An 18,237-nucleotide genomic window follows, 5' to 3' on the forward strand; every position below is an offset into this window, starting at 1 on the left:
TCTGCTGGCCTGCAGATGCCACCGCTGGCTGAAGCCCTCTCTGTGGTTAGATATAAAGGACAGGCAGGCTCCAGCCACAGCACAGCTCACGGAGAGGGGAAGGGCAGGTGAGCTGCAGCCGGCCTGTAAGACCAGATTCCTGGTCACCTTGGCGTGGGCCTGTGTCCCAGATTGGGGGGTTCGCCTGTGGAGAGTGCAGAAACTCTGATCCCAGGGGATTGAGATTCCCAGACCAGAATATAGAGGAGCATAATAGAGTGACAGTGAGGAAGATGCTCCCGGGAGAGCACTGTCCCTAGGGAGAGGGAAGAATAGGATGTGATAATTCTCATTCATTTCATATTTATACTTAGGACTTGACTGAGGCATGCTTAGGGTGAATGTGGGAAGTGGCCCTGAGATCAGTGCCCCCAAGTCGTGGTGACTTAATGTCAAGCACAAGCACATGTCTAGAGCTCCTGTGCTTTGGGAAGAACCCACTAAGGACAGGGCTCGGCCTACTGTGAGCCATGCCAGGCTTCCGCCACTTGCCTTTCACTGCCCTCACTAAGGGTGTGCATGTGCCTGCACACACGTGCATGTACGCGCGCACACACACACACACACACACACACAGAGGAGCGGTTTCCAGTGTCAGCGTCTCCATATCAGTGCAGTGGTTGCAGATTATTCCATGAGGAGTTTGCCTGAGGCCACAGTTAAAGTCCTACACCATCACACCCATCCACAGCAGCGTTCAATTCTATCTTGAGCCTCAATTCTAACTTTGCCTGGAGTTTGGGTACTCAGAGGGAATGCAAGCTGCTTTACTTTATGGGAGGAGATGCAAACTAGACATTGTCACTTGACCATCTCAAAATAGAGTATAATATTTTTAATGTTACAGAGTGCTTGGTTTTAATTCTATAGTGAGGACACAGACACCTCTTTTCCTTCCCCGTCCCTCCTACCATGGCACACGTGAAACGCTGGAGGACCTCAGTAGGGGTTGGTGATGGGGCTGATGTATCACAGACAGCAAGAGGCCAAGCCAGCAAGCTATGGCCTTCTTGGCATTGTCAAGGGCATTGTCCCCAGCTCCTGCCTCAATTTGGTTGACTCTTCATGTCCACTGAGACTTTCCAAAGAGTGCCACATCTTCTTCAATGAAGCTGGTCAGGATTTCATTTCTCTCAAGACCCTCAGTGCCCATGAGATGGCTCATTTTCTTGTCAGGTCCCCACCAGAAGGATTTGTGGGCAGAGTGTGACCTCTCTCAGTGGAAGAGGCTGCTCCTAGCCATTCACACAATTTTGCCCAATGACCTTGTGAGGACTGACACACGCCCATGCCAACCACAGACTTGCAGCTCAGGGAGCAATCCCAGAATTGCACCAAAGCCTCGCTCCTCAACCAGTCCAATTCAGCAGTCCTAAAGGACTTCGACCCAGGCTGCAAAATCACACACATCTCTCTCCCACCATGTAGGAAGATAACAGTCTTTGAATTTTTTTCCTGCTGGCAAACATGTTTTCTTACAAAAAGATATAAATTTTCAACCTCTCAGTAACCAAGTTTCTCAGCAAAATGTTGACTTACGACCTAATATTTGGCTTCAGTCAGATTTTGGAGCATTTCACATCCATGCTCGCAATTCAACATGACAATCAGACATTGTTATTTGTACGATTTCAAAAGGGCATGTCATGCTGAAGGAAGAATTAAGATCAGGTTCATTTCCACCTTTCAAGTGATGTTCCATGAAGGAAAACAGCATAAGCTGGCTCAGACTGAGTAGAAACTGACCCTTTGAGGAAAGCCTGGCGCGGCCACTCGAACGGGGCACTTGGCTTCCCGCAAGGCACAGTCTGGGCTCAGAGACAGGTGAGCACCGCTGTGTGAAGGAAGCTGCATTTATAGTCCTGCAAGAGGAAACATCTGGAAGGGATGCTGGTGAAGACTCAGCCTACAATCCCTGCTAACCAGGAAGATGATCAAGAAGACAGGATAAAGTAGGGGTCTCTTTGACCTGCTGGGATGACCCCAGACACTCAATCTCCCATTTGAAAAACAGGTACTAAATGTAACATTATATTTCTTTTTCTTTTTTTGAGATACAGAGTCTTGCTATGTTGCCAGACTGTACTCAAACTCTAGGGTTCAAGTGATCCTCCTGCCTCAGCCTCCTGAGTCACTGGGACTACAGGGGCATGCTATCACACCAGGCTACCGTTATGTGTCTTGCGTCTGCTTGAGGAAGCACCTGGCTGGATCCCTGGCCTCCCTGTCGGCAGCAGGGCAGGAGGACCCGGAGAGGGTGGTGGGGGCCAAATCGGAAGCTCCCACTGCAGCGAGACAGGCTAGATCCTAGCTCTGTCCTTAGGAAACACTCTCCATTCTCAACGTGTCTTCTTTGCTTCCCTGGCATGCCAGCACTTCCTTGGCCTCTCTCAGTCCTACACGGAGCAGAGTGCAGCACCCAAACCTCCCCTGGGGTGCCCACACCCATCAGTTTCCAGGAGAACTTCCCGTACGTTGCAGACACCTCCCCAGTCCTTCTGGTGGGGCGCAGAGCCTGTACCAGACATGAGGCTTCTGAGGTCTGACCCTGATGCCAGGAACATTTCGGCTGCCAGCGGTAAGAAGTCAAAACAGCCCCACCCGTCATAGCTCTGTCACCTTCATAGAGACCCTCTGCTTGCCCTTTTGAAGAATAAGCTCTATCCCTCTCCCATTTAAATAAATAAATAAATAATAATAAAAAACAACAAAAAAACCTCTAAGATTTGTTTCTTCCTTATAAGGTCAGAACTAGTTTTCCATGTAGCCCCTAATAATTATGAATTCAGCTCTTTACTGGGTGCTACTTATCCACAGGCCTGGCTCCCCCATAAGTGGGGGACATGGAATACACCAAGCACCTGTACCCTGGAGATCCAAGTATGTCCTCCCTTCCCTGTCCCTCCCATCACAAGCTCACCCTCCTCTTCCTTGGTCATCAGCATTTCCCCCCTTTCTGCTCCTGGTCTCTTTTCTAGCATCCAGTTTTGCCAGGACAGCACGCCTATCCCTCAACCTCCGTCCTCCACCCCTTCAATTCCATTTCCGAGACCTCCACACCAGGAGATGTTTGCCATTCCCTATTCATATTGACTCTTTTCTGTTAAGGATTATTTCCAGGCTCTTGGGAAGACAGAGCACAGGCAGGAATCCAGCCTCCTCTCAACCTTGTGCCACGGGCTGGTATTCGTGGAGGGAGAAGGGTGAGCCCAGCCACCTCCTGCAGGCATCACGACAGATCTTTCGATTTGCTACGTTTGCCGTTAAGCCTGTTCATAGCAGCCCCTTCTTCCTCGTGTGTCCCAGCACTGCCCTGTTCCTACCTCCCAGGCGGCGGTAGGGGGTCAGGGAGGAGAGGTCTGAGAGCCGGCATATAGGTGGTGAGCTGCTTACAAATAGATCATTGGCATTTTATTTCACAATGTTTGAGAGATACAGGGAGGCCACAGATTTAGATTCCGATACTTAAGGCAAAAGCAAACACTGTACTTCGTCTTTCAGTGGGTTGAATCACCTTTAGCTGGCTAGCCCATTTATGATATTAAATGCATTCTGAATTTCCAGTCACTGACTCACCATGGATCAACGCGTTGGAATGTGGCTGTTGGAAAGCTAGGCTGGAGATAAGCTATGCAGACAGCTGAGCCTCCCTCGAGCCCTCCGCTCTGTGCAGAGCCTGAGTGGGCACAGAAACACCACTGTCCAGCCCCTTTGACCCTGGAGAGCCTTTCGGGACCAGTTCTGGTTCTCTAGCCTAGGTTTCCTCCATGAGCAATAACGTATTTGTAGATCATGCAAGAAAGTAGAAGTGTGAAAGTCAGTATGGTCTAGAAATGTAATTTGGCTACTTATATGGTGCTATTTATTTTTAATTGATAATATCCAGTGGTGAAGAAATTGTGGTAACATGGGCACGATCCTTCCTGGCTATGGGCATCACAAAATGAGACAACCCTTCAGAAAGTAGTGCAATAATACAGAACACGGATGGTTACACCTGCTCATGTCTTCTCCCCGGAAAATTAAGAGTTTAACCTAAAAAATAATCTAAATGGATCCAAAACATATGACAAATATTCTAAATCTAGAGTTGATTCTTAAGTAAACATGCCAAGTAGAGAAATAATTTCATAAATTATGGTTCACGAATGTGATAGCATTTTATGTAACAGATAGTAATTATAAAGACTTTGCAGAAACACTGTATATATATTTGATCACTATACACACACACACACACACACATACACACACTTAATGAAAGCAGCAGAAAATAATGGGATGGACACACTATTACTGATGGATGCAGTACTATTGCTGTTCTGTGTACATGTGAAATGTAATGTGCCAAAAGATGGGCAGTATCATTCTCTACTGGAGTGGCATAAGTGATGATCCTTAGGACAAGTTGATTAAAATGTTTTCTTTAATCCTGTTTTACAGTCTATACTATCACACTACATGGGTACCAAATCCTATCTGCATCCCCCGGCTGCTCCTGGCTCCACTGGAGCTGTGCCCTGGCCCATCGACGGGACACAAAGGCCTGGCAGAGCTCTCAAACCTCTCCAAGACACTGGCTCCCGATAGCACCCAAGAACTTGGGAAATGCTCCCTGACATCCTTGGCTTGCTTCTAAACATTTTGCTTCATTTCATTTTCCTCTTTCCCTAAAAGAAAAAAAAAAAAAAAAAAAAAGGCTTTGGTCCAGACATAAAAACAATAGATGCAAGGACTTTAGGGAAAGGAGGAAGAACATCTACCTGTGGCACTGAAAAAAGTCTAGGGCATGTGGACATCCATCCACAGTATGCCAAGACAACAGTGGCCAGAGGGACCACTGCTGGCCTGTCTCCCAGCAAGCATCTTAGGAACCAGAATCCAAGCCCATCCCTGAAGTCCACTCACTCCCCAGTCCCCCTGAGCCCTGGAGCATTCTAAAAGGAAAGGAATTGAGACAGTGAGGAGGTCTGGGTTCAGCACTTAAAGCATCCTTCCTAACATTTGGGAGAACATGATAAGCCTATATGGCTGCAGGAAAGTTGTTGTTGTTCTCCCCACACAAATCCACGAGTAAGCTGGGACACTGGATGACCGCTCGCTTTCCATCATCCCACACTGGTGATAAAATGAGACTGCACTGCCTCTCATTGCTCCACTGACTCCATGCCTTTCAGAACTCACTTGGAGCACAAACTTTCAGAGACATCAGCCTCTGAGGCAAGAACCTCATTACACTCTTCTACTCCATCCTAACTGCTTTAGAAAGAGACAAGCAACCACATTGCTCCCCCAAACGAGAATGCTCGTGCTGCAAACATCAGTCACAAATGCTACCAGGAAAAAAGCACTGAAGGAAGCCAGGCATCCACAGTGCAGGTACAGAGAGGTGTGAGGCACCTGCCAGGTGCCAGGACCTTTAGAAACCTGAAGCCTTTTTCATCCATGGAACAATTCTCAAGGACAGAAGATTCATCCCCTTTTACACATAAAGAAACTGAGGCTCAGAAAAATAAAGTGACTTGTTCCAAACAAGGCCAGATAATGAACAGTGGAGTCACATCAACCTGAGTTCTATCTGGCTCCAGAGAAGTCTGTTTCATCCCCTCCGCCCTGCTGGGAGTCAAGAAGGAAAGGCTGGGGAAAACACACCTACTGTCTTCACTCGTGGACCACTTCCCACGGCACATTGCTGGTGACAGATCACACACGAATGGCAGTGCCTGTCTTTCCCCAGCCTTAAAAATAAGAGTGGTTCATGGAACCACTGAAATCCTGGAAGAAGGGAGGACACAGGGTCTGCACCTTTTCTGGACATCGGGGACTCCTTGGAAACCTGGTGCATCCTCAAGTGCTTTCCCTGTCTGTGTGGCACGCTCACTGCCTCCCCTCGCCACCACTCTTCACCCCGGCAAAGCAGGGCCCAGCCTTTCCAAGCATCCCAAGTCTCAGCTCCTAGTAATGTTCATACAATGGCAACACGTTGTCGTACACAGCCTGAACCCTGGCTACACTGATACCTGTATTACATACGCACTGTGCCAAATTGCAAGATGCAACAGTAAAAACCCAGACCATCTGCAGATAAAAGGACAATTTTGCAGTCTGCTGGTGGGAGTGTGGGCTGGCATGATATTTCTGGAATGGCAATTTGGTAGGGAAAATTGAATGCTTTTAAAATGTGCGTATGCAGCAATTCTACCCCTTGAGAGTTATCCTAAGGAATTACTCAATTTTTGAAAAAATGTTTGTATAAAGATTTTTCAGGGCCACACTGTTTAAATTAACCAGAAAATGGTAACAACCTAAATTCTCACTAATTGAGAATCAGCTAGGTAAATGACAGTATTAGATGATGGAATATTATGTTACCATTAATATGGTGTTTTAAAAGAGCATTGATTGCTAAGAAGAAGTTCCACGGTAAAAAAAAAAAAAAAAAAAAAAAAAGGCAGCCCTGGGCTGTGAGCCAGCCTGGGTTCTGACTGTATGGGTTTGAATCCGGCTCCACTGCCTGCTGGCTGCGGGAATGCGGGCACGCTGTTTAACATCTCCGGGCCTCAGTTCCACTGAGTGTAAACTGGTCCATACCTCACAGAGTTCTGATGAGGATTAAACCCCTCAATGTATGTGACATGCTTTGGATCTTGCTTGGCATATGGTAAGTCTAAACATGACAACCAATATTATACTATTCAGTGACAAAAAACCTGTTAGAATAGAGTATTGACACTGGGATATCTTTTTAAAATTATTATAGGAAAGTTTTATGTTCATGAAGAATCAAAAGCAAGTACCAAATATAAACAAGGATCATTTTGGGGCAGTACCATCATGGGTGACCTTTGTTGGTGTTTTAGAATCTCTGTGTTGCCCGTGTTTCCGTCAGCAAACACCTGCGACTGCGGTGCTCAAGATGGTGATTGCAGAGATTCAATCTCACTCTGCGCACAGCGCACTGCAGACAGCAGAGTGACGGAGGCAGGCGAGCCCACCGTCTCATCCTAGCTCTTTCGGGGACCTAGAGTCTCAGGGGCTGAGAATCCCTTCCTAGGGGGATGATTACGGGTGGGAAATTCCAGAATGCCAAGCACTCTGCCTGGCACAGAGTGAGGGCTCAACGCAATCTCCGTTTCCTTCTCCTTCCTCAGTGTCCAACTGGACCCAAGAGACCAATCTGTCAGCTGTTCCTGAAGCACTTTCCTTCCCCCCGCTGCCCTCCCACCTGTCACTCTCCCCCTTGAAGTCAACAGCACACTCTGTGTGAGTGTGCAGAGTCTGTGTGTGAGTGTGTGTGCATGCGTGAGAGCATGAGTTTATGTGCTTGAGAATTGTGTGTACATGTGTGTAAGTGTGGGAGAATGTGTGCGTATAGGTGTGTAAGTGTGGACATGTGAGAACGGATGTGCGTATGGGTATGTGAGTATGTATGCATGTGAGAACGCATGTCAGTGTGTGTGCATGTGTGTGTGCATGTGTGTAAGTGTGCAGGGATGTGTTGGTGTACATGCATGTGGGGTGGTGTGTATGCAGGTGTGAATGTGTGAGTGTGTGTGAATGCATGTGAGTGCATGAATGTGTGAGGAAATGTGTGTGAGTGTGGAAGTATGTACGCATCTGAGAATTGTGTGAATGGGTATGCATGTGAAAATGTGAGTGTGTGTAGCTTTGTGTGTTGATGTGTGAGTGTACGTATGTGTACGTGTGAGCTTGTGAGCCACGCCGACCCCCAGGAGACAGCGGAGACATGGACTCAGGTACCAAGCACCTGGGGAACCACGAAGGGTTCAGAAAATGTGACCTACAGCTGGAGATGCGGAGCTCACCTTTCCCAGGGCTCTCAGAACAATGGAAGGTGGTGGCCCAAAATGACAATGAAAATATAAGGCAGGCCATTAGCGAGACACTCAGAGGCCGTTCACAGAGACCACCTAGGAGGCTGCCAGGAAACCTGCTGTGCACGGAATGAAGGATAATGACCCTTTATCCGGATCAGTCCCCGGCCCAGCAAAGGAGGCAACCCAGCACGGGCTCGGTGGGAGGGAGAGAGATTGCAGCCGGACTCCCCACAATTACTGAAAAAGCTGCTCTCCCGAAGTGGCCATGGGGTGCAAAGTCAATTTGGCTCCTGGCTTCAGGCCACAGAGAACAGGGTGGAGCTGGACAATGAGATGATGCAGCCAAAGGGGCGGCAAGGCCATCTGGGAGAGGGATGTCCTGTGGGTATGTGCGGCCACATAGAGCACGGGCACGAGGGCAGCCCTGCAGCCTTGTCATGGGGGTCCCAGTGAGGCCACCCACCTCCTGGACAGGAGGATTGAGGCGACAGAGACAGCCCACGAATACAGCAGTGGAAAGTAGCTCCTGCTGGCCACTCTGGTGTCCCTGTGCCCTGGAGTAACATAATCAGTAGTGAGGAGCACAGCAGCGACTAGAGAGAATGATGGTAATTTTGCATCTCAAAAGGCCACCAATGCCTTTTCTTTTATATTATCTGCTCTTTGATTTCTTAACTTCCTTTATAGAATTTTCACGCCACTTTATAGAGAGCATGGCATAGTGTGTTGGTGAGAACAAGGGTTTGGAGACAGGCAGACCAGGCCTTCCCCTTGTCCTTGGCCAGCCACCTGAGCCCTGTGAGCTGAGTGTCCTCACCGGGAAGACAGAAATAGCATGCCCACCTCACATGCTCATCACAAGGAGAGACAGTGTGGGAAGTGCCTGGTGCATTGAAGAAACTCAAACAATAATACATTATCCTCATGGTCATAATAATCATCACCAATATCATCTTATAGCTTAAAGTTTGGATTCTGATTAAAATGCGATTGCCTTGGAATAAATATCACTTGAAATTGTCTTCAATCATCAGCCTGGTAAATTAGAAAGACGGTTAGAGTCTTGGCCCAATTACTGACTCACTGTCAATTTATAAAAATGAAAGGGGAGCCAGATGGTCCATAAGGTCTTCTCCAGGGGTGACACTCGCAAAGTCTATGCTATTGACTAGTGGTTCTCAAAGTATGTTCCCTGGATCAGCAGCAGAGGCTTCCTAGAGAATTTACTAGAGAGGTAGATCCTCAGGTCCCACCTGGATCCACTGAATAAGAGGCTCTGGAAGTAGGACCTAACAGTCTATGTTTTAATAATTCTCCAAGTGACCCTGATGCATGCTAAAGTTGACATGGAAGGATATAGACCTCTGGGCCAATTAATTTCTGATCTTCTCTTGAAAGCAGCTTTAGAAAGGGAAAAAGGACTAAAGTTCTGGGGTCTTGGACTGGGGCACTAAATGGAAGAAGGAAAGCCATAGAGTTGAAAGATCAAGGCTACTGAAAACAAACTTTAAGGGAAAATCACGCTGAACAACTTCTTCCCCAAAAGTAGTCTACTTGGTACTTCTCCACCCATTCTCTTCTTAGAAAGTTCAGGATAAACTTCCATGGTACAAATTGTGTCCATTTTCTACCCAAGGAAATTGAGGCTTAGAAAGAGCTGTGCCCAAGGCCACAGAATTAGCTATTGGCAGAGCTTGAATTTCTCCCCAGGTCTCCGTGACTTCAAATGGCCTTCCTCCCTGCCGCATCAAAAGTTCAATGTCAACACCCGCAAAGAGCCGCATAGAGCCTCCTTAGCAACTGGCTCTGTTCTCATGCTGTTTTTTCCTTTTCTGCTTCCAGATTCTGGCTGAGCTTTTGCTAATGACATCTGCCTCCAGCACCTGACCCTATGGAGGCATTATGCCTTTTGGGGCCTCTGGCACTCTGGGAGAAATAGTCTTTTTAGTAAACCAAGAAGTATCCCAGGAGGAGAGAGATTCTCACATCTACAAGGGAAAAGAAGCTGGTTTGGTACAAAGAAAAAAGAAAAGTCCTAACTTGGAAGAATCAATGGCTCCTTTCTCAAAATCTGAAATTGTACACCATCAGCAAAACTAGAGGCCATAAACAACCTTCTCAGCAGGGCAAAGGGACACATCGATTTTCAATGAGTTGTCAAAATTTTAAATTGTCCAAAGACTATGATAAACAATAATCTAACCTGAGTTATTTCTTGGGAAAAATTAAGAATGATTTAAAAGAAAGAGTAATTTGGTTTGCCTAGATAAAAAATAGATTACAAAGGGGAAAGAACACAGAATGAAAAATACCATCTCAGGAAAATGAAAAAACCTAAGAACACAGGAATTCAGAGTGCACAGAGGACAGACATACTTGTGGTTAAATATCCCATAAAACACAGAGTTAGGGCTGTGTGGACACTCTCTGTGTGCCAGGCACACACACACGCACACACACACACACACACACACACGCCCCTACAGGGAAAAATGTAGGCTCCTTGACCATGCATGTCCTGTTCACTCCCCTAGCAAGATGCTGGCATAGAGCTGATGATGGATAAATATGTGTAAAGTGATTGAATAAAAAGCTGGAGGGATGAAAACTATGATCTGGGAAGTCAGGCTGGGCTGGCCATGTGCCATTTGCCCCTCTGGGTCTCCCCTCCTCCTTCCTCCATCCTAAAGTCTCCTCCAGAGCCTCATGTTCATGGACAGCATCAACGGGTACCCTTGGCCTCTAAGAGTCACTTTCTAAAATTCAAGAAAAAAATCAAGTACTCATAAAACAACCATGGTAGCAGTAAGTGCCGTTTATTCAAGCAGACGTTCTCAAAGTCCAGAAAGACGAGGATCCCCTGGAGGGCAGGCTGGAACACAGATCACTAACCTCCCATCACCCAGCTTCGGACTCACGAGGTCTGGAGTACAGCCCAAGAATTCCCATTTCTAACAAGCTCCCAGATGCTGCTGCTGCGGCTGCAACAAGGCCCACCCCTTGATAACTGCTGTGTTAAAATAAGCTCTGAGAGGCACAGTGCTAATCCCTTCCCATCACTTCTAATCTTTACAGCAGCTCTGGTGAGACCTAGTGTTATTATTACTATTTTTCAGGAGTCAGTTAATTTGCCCAAGATCTCACGGTTGGCAAAAGATGAATGCAAGAGTCAAACCCGTTCTCACTGATGCAAACCCCATGCTCTCTTCACCATACTACGACGTTGTTTTAACTGAGCATTTGACTTCACGGAGACCAGTTCAAGTGAGACTCATGAACCTGCACCCTGAGGTGAGGGTGGCCTTGCCATCTGAAGCAACCTTCTTTTAATGTCCCTTTGGCCATAAAGAGTTGTTGGGAACTGCCAGCTCAGACTATGCTGGAAGGCGGGAGAAGCAGCAAAATTTCATGTGAGTATAATGAATGTGAAAGAATATCCCTTAATGTGTTGGGAGACCATCCCTGGGGGGTTGTGTGGAACAGCCTCATTCTCTAACTCCATTTGTGTCTAAGTATTCCTTTATGGCCTTTGCTAAAATGTCAGAGCTCACACCACGGCCTTAGAGCGCTTGGAAGAGCTATAAAAGAGGTCACACTCTGACCCAAAAGATCCAAATGGACTCCCATCCCTCACGGCCGAACAAGCTCTGGGCTCCGTCAGTCAGGGTTTACAGCTTTATAAAGTCAAAAGCATCATAAAATTTACCACTAGAGGGGCCTGCCAGAGATGGTGCGTCAGACCCCTGCACGGCCCTGCTGGGTGGCCCAGGGATGACGGCATCGCTGTCCTCGCTGGACAGTCCTCTTATCACATCCTCACGTAACTGACTGGGGTCCGGTGTCTGGGCTGCACGCACTGGGCCCAAGTCCCCTCCTATGTGAAGACTCTTCAAATATTGGGGGCTCCAGATTCTGCTGCCGAGGATGCTCTTTATTAAGACCAGCATTTCTGTGTCCTCTTTCTGGTCCTCAGCAGACATCCTCTCCTCACGTTCCTAGTACTCCTGGTTTGAGTGAATCCGCCTCATACCATCTTTCTCTCTCTCCCTCTCTCTCTGTCTCACAGACACACACACACACATACACACACACACCAGTTTTAAAATGCAGGGCCCAGAGCAAATCTTAATATCCCTAAGCTGGACAGTAGAGAGAACTATCAACTCTGTCAGAGAGCCCATCCCAGTGGAAACTACAACTTCCACTAAAATACGTTTTATCTTGTTGATGATGATGATGGTATTAGTAATAGTAATCATGATAAAACACAAGGATAGTAGAAAGAGTCAGATAATTTTAGGGCAAAGGGTTTAACTTTTCCGAGTTTGGCATTCATTATTACAAAATGGAAATACCACAAAATGCCCTCAGTGAAGACGGAGTGCATGAACACACCTCCACACCTAATTATTTCTTTATAAATGTTATTTGCCTGTCTCCGTTTCTCCCTCTTTGATCCTGGACAAACAATATCATACTAAAAAAGTGAAAATAAAAATGAGCTAAACAAAAATTGCCAACAATGTGGCTTACGTAATAAATCAAAATTGTTTTCACCAGCAATTGCATCTTCATTTTGATGTAATCAAATAACAAAACAATTCAGTTCAAAATGCAAAAACATAAGTCATAAAACCCAAAGCAATAATGCTCAGTGGAACAAACAGAATGGAATCGGCCCACATTTACAGCCAGCGCTAAGGTGAAGCACATTAGACCCGGGTACAAAGCAATTACAGGGCAGAGCAAATCTGAAAAATAAAATCAGATTTAAGGGGAGTCAACATCCTCCCACTCCCTCTAATGAGGAGTTTGAAAATAATCAAAGTTAGCATGATGGCACGGATATTGGTTTGATTCCAGAGCTTACCCTACCAAATTATAAAAATCATAAAAGAAAGTAATTGAAGAATTCATAATGAGATTTGCTTGGCAATGCTGAAAACCCAAAGCAAAGGAATTTAATAAGGGAGCACGGTGGGGGCTTTCCTTGATCTTTGGACTGTATTACCCCAAACCAATCATCATCAGGCAGACTTAAGCAGCAAGGAGTTATGAAGAGGCCAACTTAGTTAATGTGTGGTGACTGGCATCAGCAAGACTGACTATGCCTCCCAGGCCTGGGGTAGACGACCCCTCCCGTCCCGGACACCCCTCATCTCTCCTTGCTCTCCCTGCAACTGGACCCCAGCGATTCTGCTGCTCATCTTGTTTAAGAAAGACACACATGACTGCATTTCCACCCACTTACATTGCTTACTCATTGAACATTTATTTTGTTTGATTTTTGAAAGGGTCAGAGGCTTTGAATGTCCATGTGCTATACATACCCCTGTGCCTGCCTCTGCCTGAGGCTGGCCCTGGGGACAGACAAATGAATAAGAGCCAGGCCCCACCATAGAGAAGCTCCAAGTCTGGCAGGATTGCAACAGAGCCAGGCCCTGGGGATTGGATGGCCTCTGGCGAGGCTGCGTGCTGGGATGCCCAAGGTGGTGAGGGGCAGGAAGGCACTCACGGAAGGCTCAGGAGGAGTGAGTGCTTCCGTTAAGGCTCCAGGGACAACCAGGAAGCAGTCTGCCAGACAAAGAAAGGGAACGGTGCTCCAAGCGGTGTGGGGTGCTCCAAGCGGTGTGGTGTGCACCACAGTGCACAAAGGTGTGAAGTGGGGAGGCAACCACTGGGGCTCCGGTGACTGGAACACGGGAGAGTCACTGCCAGGGGGAGCTGGGGCTTCATTCTGATCAGGAGTCTCATCCATTGCTGCAGAGACTCACAGGGTAAGGACAAGGGCGCCCGAGTGAGAAAACCTCAACACTGACTCCAGCTTGATTGTCAGCGAGTCCCTTGCCCTCTTGGGACTTTAGTTTCCTCGCGAATGAGCTGGTTATGCTGAAGCACAGTCGCATGGGTGCGTGGGAGAAACTTAACCCTGAACCTGGGCAATCCCAGGCCTCTCTAACGGTAACCATTATGATTAAATTAATCTCCTGATTGTCCAAACATTGACAGGAGGCCCTGTTGGAGGAGGTCAGGGTCAAGTAAGAAAAGAAGCAAAAATCTTTTATTTTTGAAATAACATACTATCCCAAATTGGCCTTTGTCTTCTCTTACAACTCGCATTTAGGAATAAAGTATCATGTCCACTTTGACATATTAACTGAGCTCAGCACTAGTAAATAAGTTGATGGATAAATGAATTAATAAATGTATAAAAAACAAATACTTTAAATAGTAAATCATTGCAGAATGACATATTTGGGGAAGGGGTTTGTATATGCATCACTTCTGAATAGTAAACCACTACAGATCTCTAACCATGATCTTATTCAATATCCCCAAAATCACCATAATTTTTTTTATCACAATTTATGGTGGCAATGTCTAATGTGGGTCTAGGAAAAAAAGGATTGAAAAGAAAATGTTTGCTGCTTCACACTAGTCCCCAGAATAATAAAGCAAAATAAAGCAAAAATGCATGCACACACAAATGCATAAAGTACATTTGTAAAGAGAAAGAGAAAGAAAAAAGTCACAATGAATAATATGAGAAAAATAGAAAAATACCAATTTATAAAAAGACTTCTATATAGGATAAATCACAAGAATTTGATTTAAAGAATCAACTGAAACATGAATATATATTCTTATGATTCCATTCCACAACTAATAATATAATTCATCCAAAGGCCTACTTTTGGCAATACTCAGTAATATTTTGCCAAGAGCTTTAAATGTTTATATATGTTTTGACACCATAATTCTACTTTTGAGAATTAGACCTACAAAATAAATATAGTAACTAGAAAAAAAATTAGGCATGAAGATGTTCATTACAATGTTATGTGTAAAAAACTGAACTCAAATGACAATTGAAAAGGGAATGTTTGAATAAATTTTTTACCTCAAATAGTTTTATATCTATTTGATGAAATATTCATTAGTCATTAAATGATTTTTGTAAATTTTTACAATATTAGAAAAATGCAAGTTAAAATATATTTTCTGCAATACTATATAATTACATAAATTGTATTTTAGAAATTCAAAAAAGACTAGATGGGAATACACAAAATAATTCTTAGAACTGTATTTAGGTGGTGAACAAAGATGTTTGATTGGTTTTCTTCTGCTTATTTTTATTTCTTATGTCCCAGAATATTTTACACTTTTCTTAGTGGCAACATATTACATGTAAATTATAAACATATAACTTAAAGATTTCCTTTCAAAACTGGTTATTATTTTAAAAGTTGACACAAACTGGGAGATGTTTAAGTGCATTTGGTGTCAGGTGGACCACAGAGTTATGCATGTGAAGAAAAATCAGGTACATTTTACTTGACCAAGGCTTCTAGGATACAGGAGGCTGAAGCCCAAGACCAGGAAGGGACTTTGAAGACAGCAACTGCTACACGGGGAAAATATCACTGCCCTCATTCTCCTACAAGGAGTTATACATTTAGTAGAAATACAAGTGCATTTTGTTCACATGACGTTCAACTCTCTGCCTCTCTGATTTCCATTAACTTTCTATTTTATTTTCTGCTTGCCAGTTTTCTCCCACATTCCACACTTTTATCTTCAAAACAGAAAACAAATTAAGGCATGTGGATTATAAAATGTGTGTCCATGACAGCACTATCTTAGGAAGCTTCTTCCAACCACTAAGCAGAATATATCCCTGCTCTGGGCATCCACAGACTTTTCTACACCACATCGCAGCCACGTGCTGCCCTCCAGAACTCAACAGCGATACCCTGAGAAAAGGATTAAGCCTGAAGCTTCATATTTTGAACTAAATGATAATGAATACATAAGATATAAAAATTCAGGGGATGCAGCTAAAACAGTGCTTAGAAGGAAACTTATAGCTCTAATGCTTATATTAGGAAAGAAAACATGTACAGAATTAATGATGTAAGTTTTAACATTGCAAAGCTATTACAGAAGAGGTAAGAGCAAATTATAACCAAAGTAAAATAGAAATAAAAAAAATTTTTTTTACAAAAGAGCTGCAATCAATAAAATATAAAAACAACAGTGAAAATCAATGAAGTCAAAGTTTTGCTTTTTTTTTTTTTTTTAACAGAAAGCCATGTTCACAGACTGGAAGATTTAGTATTGTAAAAATATAAATTTTCCCCAAAATGATCCATATATTAAATGTAATAGCTACCAAAATCTCAAGATGATATTTTGAAGAAATTGACAAGATGATTTTAAAATTTAAATGGAAATTTGAGGGATCTGGAATTGTCCAAACAATCTTGTAGAAGAACAAAGTTGGAGAACTCAAACTACCTGATCTAAGGAATTATTATAACACTAAAGTGATCAAGACATTTTTCTACTGGCCTAAGAAAAGACACATAGATAAATGGAACAGAACAGACAATCCAGAAATAGACCAATGCATCCATGGCCAGCTGATTTTTAATTTAGGTATCTAGCCAATTTCTTGGGTAAATATAAGTCTTTTTAACAAATGGTCCTGAGTCAATCTGACATACGTGTGTGTGTGTGTGTGTGTGTGTGTGTGTATTATATATATAAAATAACACAATACAATACAAATATTTACAATACGATTATACAATAAAAATCTTTTTGATTGTAGACAATGTAGTGGGTGTGAACAGATATCTCATTATTTTAATTTGCATTCCTTTGGTGACGAGTGAGTTGAGCACTTTTTCACATGCTTATTGGTCATCCATGTATCTTCTCTCATGAAATGTATGCTCAAGTCTTTTGTAAATTTTTATTGGGGTCTTCATCTTTTCATTGATGATTTATATTAGTCTTTTAAATATTTTGAATTTAAGTTCTTGACCAAATATAAGTGCTACAAATATAATTCTCAGTCTGTAACTTGCCCATTCATTTTCTTAATGGTGTGTTTTGAGGAGTAGACATTTTTAGACTTAAAATACCATTTATCAATTTTTTTAGGGTTATTGTTTTTTGTATCCTGCCTAAAAAAGTCGTCTCTACTCCAAAGTTGCAAAGTTTCTTCTAGAAGTTTCTACATTTAGTTCTATGTTGCATCTCAAATTAATATTTTGTGTACGGGATAAGGAAGTGGCCCAGGTTCACTGTGTGTGTGTGTGTATATATGAATACATATATATATAATTTTATATATATAAATTTTAAATATGAAAGGGTAGAACTCCTGGGTGCTAAGGTAGATGTGTGCTCACAACATCATGGGTAAATCTCATAGACATTGTGTTGGGTGAAGGAAGCCAAACACAAAGACACATATTCTATGTGGTTCTATTTATATGAACTACAAGAGCAGGTAAATTTAATCTGTGATGCTAAAAATCTGTGAACAGTTGTCTCTGGGGAAGAGGAGAAGTGTCTGGCAACACTAATGTTGGTTAGAATGCACGGCAACTGGAACTTACAAGTATGCAAGTAGTAGTTCCTAGTGGGTGTGTAAAATAGCATGGTCACATTGGAGGTGGTTAGGCAATGCATACAGCAGTGAACACACTACCTTAGGACCCAGGAATTCCACCCTTTCATATTTAGCAAAGAAAAATGGAAACATATCTCCACAAAAGACTTGTATGAGAATGTTCATAATATTGTATTCATGATCGCCCTGAATTGGCAACTGCAGAAACTTATGTCAATTGGAAAATGGATAAAAATTTGAGCTTATTCATACAATGGAATATATCTCAAAGAGAAAAAGAAAAGAACAAAGTCCTGAAATCCACAACTTCATGGGTAAATCTCATAGACATTGTGTTGGGTGAAGGAAGCCAAACACAAAGACACATATTCTATATGGTTCTATCTATATGAACTACAAGAGAAGATAAATTTAATCTGTGGTGCTAAAAATCTGCAAGTCGTTGTCTCTGGGGAAGAGTAAAAGAGTCTAGAAAGTGACAGGAGAAAACTTTTGAAGGTGATGGAAATGTTCTGTATCCTGTTTTGCGTGGTTATTACATAACTGAACTCATGAGATAGACACGTGGATTTTACTGTATGTCAATTATACCCCATAAAAGACTAACTGCTGTTTGTCTTTATTTTTTTAATATTATTTTTCTAACATATAGTGATGCTAAGAAAGTTTGCTGACATCTACTGAATGTATTCCTGTGCTACACCAGATGCTTCAGCCCTTACACATTTGTAAACTCACAGCTAATCCGGGAAGGCTTTCTCCAGGGTTGCAGATGGTCTGGAAAGGTGAATTCACTTGTTCAAAGCCACAGATTAAATTGGGTTGAAAGTGGAATTTAAACTCACATATCTTAACTCCTAGAAAGAAGAAGCTACTCAAACTACATTTCTTGAAAGGATAAATAAGGTCATAAATGAATGAAGAAAGAGAAGA

The 18,237-nt window shown here is 43.6% G+C and overlaps 1 protein-coding gene across 2 annotated transcripts in view; it reads right to left on the reverse strand.

The window, feature by feature from the left end:
• Positions 1 to 18,237, reverse strand: part of GRID1 (glutamate ionotropic receptor delta type subunit 1) — a 680,971-nt gene that overhangs the window by 20,979 nt on the left and 641,755 nt on the right. The gene's annotated exons all lie outside the window — the stretch shown is intronic.

Source organism: Eulemur rufifrons, chromosome 28 (assembly GCF_041146395.1).
Source record: "Eulemur rufifrons isolate Redbay chromosome 28, OSU_ERuf_1, whole genome shotgun sequence".
Classification (NCBI taxonomy): Eukaryota; Metazoa; Chordata; class Mammalia; order Primates; family Lemuridae; genus Eulemur; species Eulemur rufifrons.